This window comes from Canis lupus, chromosome 23, assembly GCF_048164855.1.
Source record: "Canis lupus baileyi chromosome 23, mCanLup2.hap1, whole genome shotgun sequence".
In the NCBI taxonomy this organism is placed as follows: domain Eukaryota; kingdom Metazoa; phylum Chordata; class Mammalia; order Carnivora; family Canidae; genus Canis; species Canis lupus.
The window spans coordinates 44167475-44174943 of record NC_132860.1 but is presented as its reverse complement, the minus strand read 5'-3'; positions in this window follow the sequence as shown (position 1 = coordinate 44174943).

Sequence of the window (7469 nt, the reverse complement as noted above, 5' to 3'; positions counted from 1 at the left end):
CTCATCCCAACAGCCCAACAGCAGAACTCCCCCACTACCCTGGCTCCACTTGGAAGAAGAATATTTTCAGAAGTTTGTCTGACTCTCAGCCTGATTCCCCTTTCCCCACTGGGCAGCATAGCTAATTGCTGGTTTATGCATCTCCTAGTGTTTGAAGGCAGCTGTTCTCATTAGTACTCACTTGCTGTGATGGGAGTCAGAGGCTACAGCTTCACCTCTGTGCTCAGGAGCTGGTAACGAAAGGAAGAAGTCACTCCACATTTCCAAAGGAGATATGTACCTTCTAGTACCATTTATAGGGCAGCAAAAAGCATTTTTCAGAATAGATAATGCTCGCAGAATTAAAGACCCAGGACACCACAATAGAACTCTGCACATCAGCTCTGTATCTAGAGAGAATAGAAACGTTCACCTGCTTTGTGGGCCTCCTCATTCACCAATGGCTTTAATTACCTTTATAATAATGATGACTCCAGATCTAGTCTCCCCAGCCAGGAACTCTCACCTGAGCTCCAGACAAGTCCATCTGTTGTCGACCAGCTCCAATGTCTCACACATGTTCATTATTCTGTCCCCAAAACCTGTGGCTTGCTGCTGCCCCCTCCTCTGCATCTTTCCCACCTGGTGTATCATTATATCATCCACCATCTGGAACCCACACTCAATGTGTGTCCATACTACTAAAATGTGAACAGCTTAATTAAATTGAATTTTTCTTTTAATTCATGGGGATGTCTGCTTTCTGTCAAGGGCCCAGGCAGAGTGATGCCATTTTCGTATGTGGCTTCCAAGGCCACTCTGTGCATGGATGCCCATGTACAGTCAACAAGGGCACAGAGAGTAGATTTGGCCTGCAGCTTGCAGTTTGCCAAGCCTCACTTGAGAATGTCAGGTCTATAAGATCAGGAGCCTTCCCTGTCTTATTCACTCTACATCTCCTGTATTTAAACATACTGACTTTTTTGGAGAAGAGAGAATCTTCATATTGTGTTCGAACTGAAATCTGCCAGGGGCACTCTTTATTTCAAGCAGGGTGCAGGGAGGAAAATCTTCACTAGAATCTGATGTTTCCTTGCTAATGGAAGAAACCACTCAGTATATATAAAATAGTGAGTTCATTAATAGTAGGCTTGGTGAGTGCATTTAAGGCTTGTGAGCAAAATCAATTTTTTTCAACAAATATATTCAACAATCTAAGTAAACAAATATTGTTCCTCTAAAATAAATGTTAAACATGTTTTGTAGTTATAACGAATACATGGTTAAGGTTTGTAGTCTTATGAAAGTAAATGAAATTTTTGTAATTAAATAACTAATTATCTTGGAGAACCAACAATTTGCTTTTCAATACCCTGGAGCTATTGGTGAGATGGAGAGATATATTTTAATCAAGAGAGAGATAACTAATACTTATTGGATGTCAGAAGGCATTAAAAAGGGAATATAATATTACAATATGGACAAAGGATTATGTAGGCCAATTTCCCTTCTAATCATAAATATTTCATATAAGTCATGAGCCAAAGAAGAAATCATAACAGAAATTAGAAAATATTTTACACTGAAAATTAACAGAATACAACATACCAAACTTGAGATGCAGCCAAATAGACTGAAAGACTTATCCTTTTCATGTGTATATCAGAAAAGAAGGAAAGCTGAAAAATTAAAGATCTAGGCATTCAATCAGCAAAATAAACCCAAAGAAATTTTAAAGGAGACAGTAAAATTTCTAATAAAACAGAAAGGTTCTTTGTAAAACTAATAGGACTGACGAATTCCTAATAAAATTCATAAAGTTAAAAGAGAGAAGTACAAAAGAAGGAAATCTTGTCATATTGCCAGTTCAGCATGGATGGGCTGTAAGGGTATTATGTGAGTCAGACAAAGACAAATAGCATATGATCTTCACCTGTATGTGAAATCTAAAAACAAACAAACAAACAAACCAAATTCATAGATACAAAGAATAGATTGGTGGTTGCCAGAGGCAGGGGCTGAGGGGTGAGCAAAATGGCTAAAGGAGGGGGGGTGCAAAAAATACAAACTTCCAGTCATAAAATAAATCATGGGGATATAATGTACAACATAGTGACTATAGCTAATAATACCACGTTGTATATCTCAAAGTTGCTAAGGAAGTAGATCTTATTACAAGTTCTCATCACACAAAAATATTTTGTGACTGTGTGTGATATTGGATGCTAACTAGACTTATTGTGGTGATTACTTCACAATATACACAAATATTGAAACTTTACACCTAAACTAATATAATGTTAGGTGTCAATTACATCTCAATTAAAAAGAGAGAGAAGGTACAAATAACTAATAATAGTAATAGAAAAGGACATTACTAAAAAAAAGAGAAAAAGACATTACTACAAATGCTGCAGGTATTAAAATATAATAAGATACTATGAATAATTTTAGGACAGTAAATTTGAAATTTTAGATGAAATAGACAAATTCCTAGAGAAATGCAATTTATCAAAACTGACAAGAAGTAAAACATTTGGATTGAGTGAAAACAATTTAACAAATTGAATCAGGTAGCAAAAACTTCCCATACAAAAAACCTCAAGCCTAGATGATTCCAGGTGCAAATTCTATTTAATACTTAAAGAGAGGGGCAGGGTAACAGAAAGAAAGGAGAGGAGGAGGAGGAAGAACAGAAGAAATGAGGAAGGAGAGAGTATAAAGATTGGAAAGAAATAAAATTGTTATTTGAAGATAATGCATATATTTATTGGAAATCTAAATGGAATCTACTGACATTGATAAAAGAATTTAGAAAGGTTGCCAAATTAAAAAAAAGAATCGATATATAAAAGTTAGCTACATTTCTACATGTTTGCAAGAAAACCTTAGAAAATGACATTTTAAAAAATATTCAATTTATAGTATGATCAGGGTGTTTGCAAACAACAGAACTGACTCCAGAGATAGAAGGGGGTTGGTGGGAGGGGGGGGGTGCTCATTTTCACACTAAGCTTCTAGGAACAAGAAGCAGATCACCTTACTGTCTCAGTGATGCTGGTTCTGATCTGAAACTCAACCATGTGCAGCCCTCTGATGCTCAGCGATTATGCCACAGCCCCCACCAGCCAGTCATTTCCCACATGAGCCCCTTCCTCAAGTTGTCCACTTCTCAATTAAAATCTCATGTAAGTGAGTCTGGTGGGTGGCCCAGGTCACATGTGCCTGTCCCAGGGGCAAAGGCACTGTGGAGCAAAATTTTCTGGGTTTCCCTACTTCAGAAATATGAAGCATCTTGAAAAAAAAAAACAAAAACAAATTATGTTCAAAAACTTGCAGAGAAAAGAACAAATCTTACTGAAAGAAATGAGAACAAACCTAAATAAATTGAATAACCATAATGCAAAGACCCCATATTGTCAGATAGTAAGTTTTTCCACAAATTTATCTAGATTTTTGTAATTCCAAAGTCCTAACAAGATTTTTGTAGGGTTCAATAAGATGATGCTAATTTTTATGGAAATTGCTAAGAGCTCCAAATGGTCAAGAATAGTGTAGAGAATTTGGTCTACCAGAAATCCAGGCTAATTTTAAAGGTATAATATTTAAGGAAATGTGGTTTAGTGCAGGAAGAGATAAATAGATCAGTAAAACACAGTAGAGAACTCTTTAAAAAATCTATTAATATGTGGGCAGGGAAACATTGACACTGCAGAAGAGGCCCTGCAGGTTCACGAGTTAAGGTCAGTCTTTACAATAAATGGTGCTGAGACAATAAGATATTGATATGGATAAAAATGGAGTTGCATTCCTACCTTATTCCATACACAAAGTTGATTCCATGGGAAAGACAATATTTTAAAGAATATGGAAGGATTCTTTCAAGAGGTGAAAACAATAATAAAGGAAAAGCTTGATAAATTGGATATTAAATGAAGAACTTCTATTAAAAAAAAAAGAAAACTATAACAAAAGACAAAAACCCACAAAACAACAACAGCAAAAAAAACACTGTAAAGAGAATACAAAGGCAAGCCACAGAAGGGGAAGAAGATATTTGTCTCACATAAAATCAATAGCATACCAGAATGCAGAACATATGGCAAACTCCTGCAAATCAATGAGAATAGATAAACAACAACCCAATAGAAGACTAGATCAAAATCCTCAATAGGTACTTTGCAAAAGATCCAAATGCACGATAAATGCTTACTTATCCTTCAACATATTAGTCATTAGGGAAATGCAAATTGAGGAGATAACATTGCATATCCTCCTAATTGCCAAAATTAAAATATTTTACATTACCAAATGATGGCCAGGAGAGGGACCATAAATTGGCACCACCACATTGAAAAACAACTGGATACTATTCAGTAAATTTGAAGATGCACATAACCTAAGAACCCACCGCTCCGCTCCTAGCCATATTCTCTAGCAAAATATGTGCATGTGTGCACCGAGATACATGGATGATCATGGCATAAAAGAGGACACGCAGTACGATTCCTTCATAATAGACTCAAAACAGACATAGTAGAATCAAAACAGGCAAAACTAAATAATGTTATTTAGGTTATACACATTGGTCACAAAATGACACAAGTAAAGAAATATTCATTACACAATTTAATATAGTGGTTAACTCTTTGAGTGGAGATGTTTGTGATAGAGAATGGCCAAGAGGACAGCTTCCAGGGTGTTGACAAAGTTTTTTTTCTTGACTAGAGTGGTAGTTACATGGATATTTGCCTTATAATTATAAGCCAGTTATGCATGTATACCTTATGCACTATTTTGTATGTGTTACATTTCACAACTGAAAGAGAAGCGGAGCTTGCAATATTTTCAATTTAAGCAATAAATTATTTTCTCTATAAAATATCATGGTGGGATGCCTGGTGGCTCAGCGTTGAGCATCTCCTTTGGCTCAGGTTGTGTTGTGATCCCAGGGTCCTGGAATCTACTTCTGCATCAGGCTCCCTTTTGGGAAGCCTGCTTCTCCTTCTGCCTATGTCTCTGCCTCTCTCTGTGTCTCTCATGAATAAATAAATAAAGTCTTTTAAAAAATCATGGTAACATAATTTCCTTTAATATATTTTTAAAAGATTTGATTTATTTATTCATGAGAGAGAGGGAGAGAGGCAGAGACACAGGCAGAGGGAGAAGTAGGCTCCACGCAGGCAGGGGGCCTGATGTGGGATCCGATCCCGAGACTCCAGGATCACGCCCTGGGCCAAAGGCAGGCGCTAAACCACTGAGCCACCCAGGGATCCCCATAATTTCCTTTAATATTTTTAAAGACTGATTCAAAGTTTAGGCTTATCATTCAATTCCACATATAGTATGTGCTCAGATTTGTAGAATAAATGCATAGACCATGCATACAATCCTTTTCAGTAAGAAGAATTGATGTCTTTTTTCTTCTAGAAATTTCCCTCCTGATTTTAAGTAGCACCTGAAGCCTCTTTGTGGCCTTGTAATAGTTGTTGAAAGTACTAGAAGTCAGATAAATTAATTTCATTTTTTTTAAAGATTTATTTATTCATTCATTCAGAGAGAGCAAAGAGAGAGGCAGAGACACAGGTGGAGGGAGAAGCAGGCTCCACGCAGGGAGCCCGATGTGGGACTCGATCCCGGGTCTCCAGGATCACACCCCAACCTGCAGGCAGCGCTAAACTGCAGCGCCACCGGGGCTGCCCCTAATTTCATTTTCTTATAAAGAAGAAGAAAGTAGATTATGCAAGCATCTGACAGGTATGGATCAGGTCAGTTCCAAGCAAGATTCTGGAAAGAGTTGAAGGTGAGCACTCTTAACAAAACAGGATGAGAACATTTTCTTATGAAACTAAATCTAAACAAAGCTTTTTCTCCTCCTGAGTACCCAGCATGAACTTTTTTCCCCATTGTGATAAGAATTTTGTCATGGGCTGTCTCAAACAGCTTTAGGCTCAACTGTATCAACTACAAAAACCTTTAGAGTCTGCATAATTGGATTTATTTTCTGCCCCTTGTCAGTCTTCCTATTCTGATTTAAAACTCCTCATCCTGTTTTATAGTGCTTATTTGTGCTTTACCATTATACTACAGGTTTTCCCTATAAGACACCTCAAATCCTTAGTAAAACAAGACAAGGAAGAGAGAGGGAGGCAGGGGATATAAATCTGGAAGAGGAAACCTGAAGATAGGCTTCAGCATGCTTTCTTTAAGTAATAACTCATGGTGGACAAATCTAATGTCCTTTAACAAAGGAGTTAGGTTGAACCAACAGATGAGGGTAGGGGGCATAGGTACCTCTATTTGGGCAAGACCTAACATGAAGTGCCCTGATACCTTTCTGCACATCATGGAGAAATCTGTATGAATAGCAAAGCACCAGGGAGGAGCACCAGCACTCAGATTGCCATTAGGCCAAGAAGGTGACCCAGAGGAAGCTTCCAAGGAGCAGGGCTTATGCCCAGTCCCAGGTCCTGGCCCCAGGCTCAGTATCTCCATTAGTGGCTTGAGTAAAGATCTCAAAGGCATCCTCATGAAAGTGGCTAAAGCAATGTGTTATAATCTGGCCAAGGCATGGGCTGAGAGTGAAATCTACTGGCATCAAACTCTACCTCTGCCTACATACTAGCATGTCATCTTGGGCAAGCCACTGATGCGCCTTAGTTTCATAGCCTATAAAATGAAGATGTTAATAATACTTACCTTCAGGCTTGCTATGAAATTAAAGGCAGTCCACAAAGTACCTGGCACGGAGCAGACACTCAATAAATGTTAAATATTTTACTGTGTAATTAGGATCAGAAAAGATTAGGTGCTTCAGATCTTTTTTTTTTTTTTTAATTTAATTTATTTATTCATGAGAGACACAGAAAGGGAGGCAGAGACACAGGCAGAGGGAGAAGCAGGCTCCCTCAGGGGAGCCCAATCTGGGACTCAATCCCAGATCCCGGGATCACCACCTGAGCTGAAAGTAGACACTCAACCACTGAGCTACCCAGGTGCCCCGAGATGAATCAGGTCTAACAAAATAACACGAGATGGTTTTATTTTATGATTTTGAATTTGGTCCAAACAACTAAAAAACAAATGACAAAAAATAAATTGCGGAAATCCAGGGAGGACAAGCTATGGCAATAGCTATCTCTACAAACCTGTCTGCACTGGACTGTGCGCATGCCTTTTAGCTAAAGCAGGTCCTATGAGGAAGCTGGGGGCTTTTAGCAAAAACACACTCTCCATATGTCATTGCGTGACCTTGCACCCTCCCAACAACATGAGCCTGCCATTTTTCTGCTCTAGCAGTCACTAGACAATGTGGCAATGTGCCAGTGGCAGAGCCCACAATCCTACACAGTAATTTACAGCCCCGGGGCCAACGAACAGGAATTATAGCATTTTTCCTAAATCCATCTCTTTACTGCATTGAGCCCATCTTAGGAAAATTCTGGCCCTCTTTAAAGAAGTAGAACTTATTCTTGGGGAGGCAAAGAGAT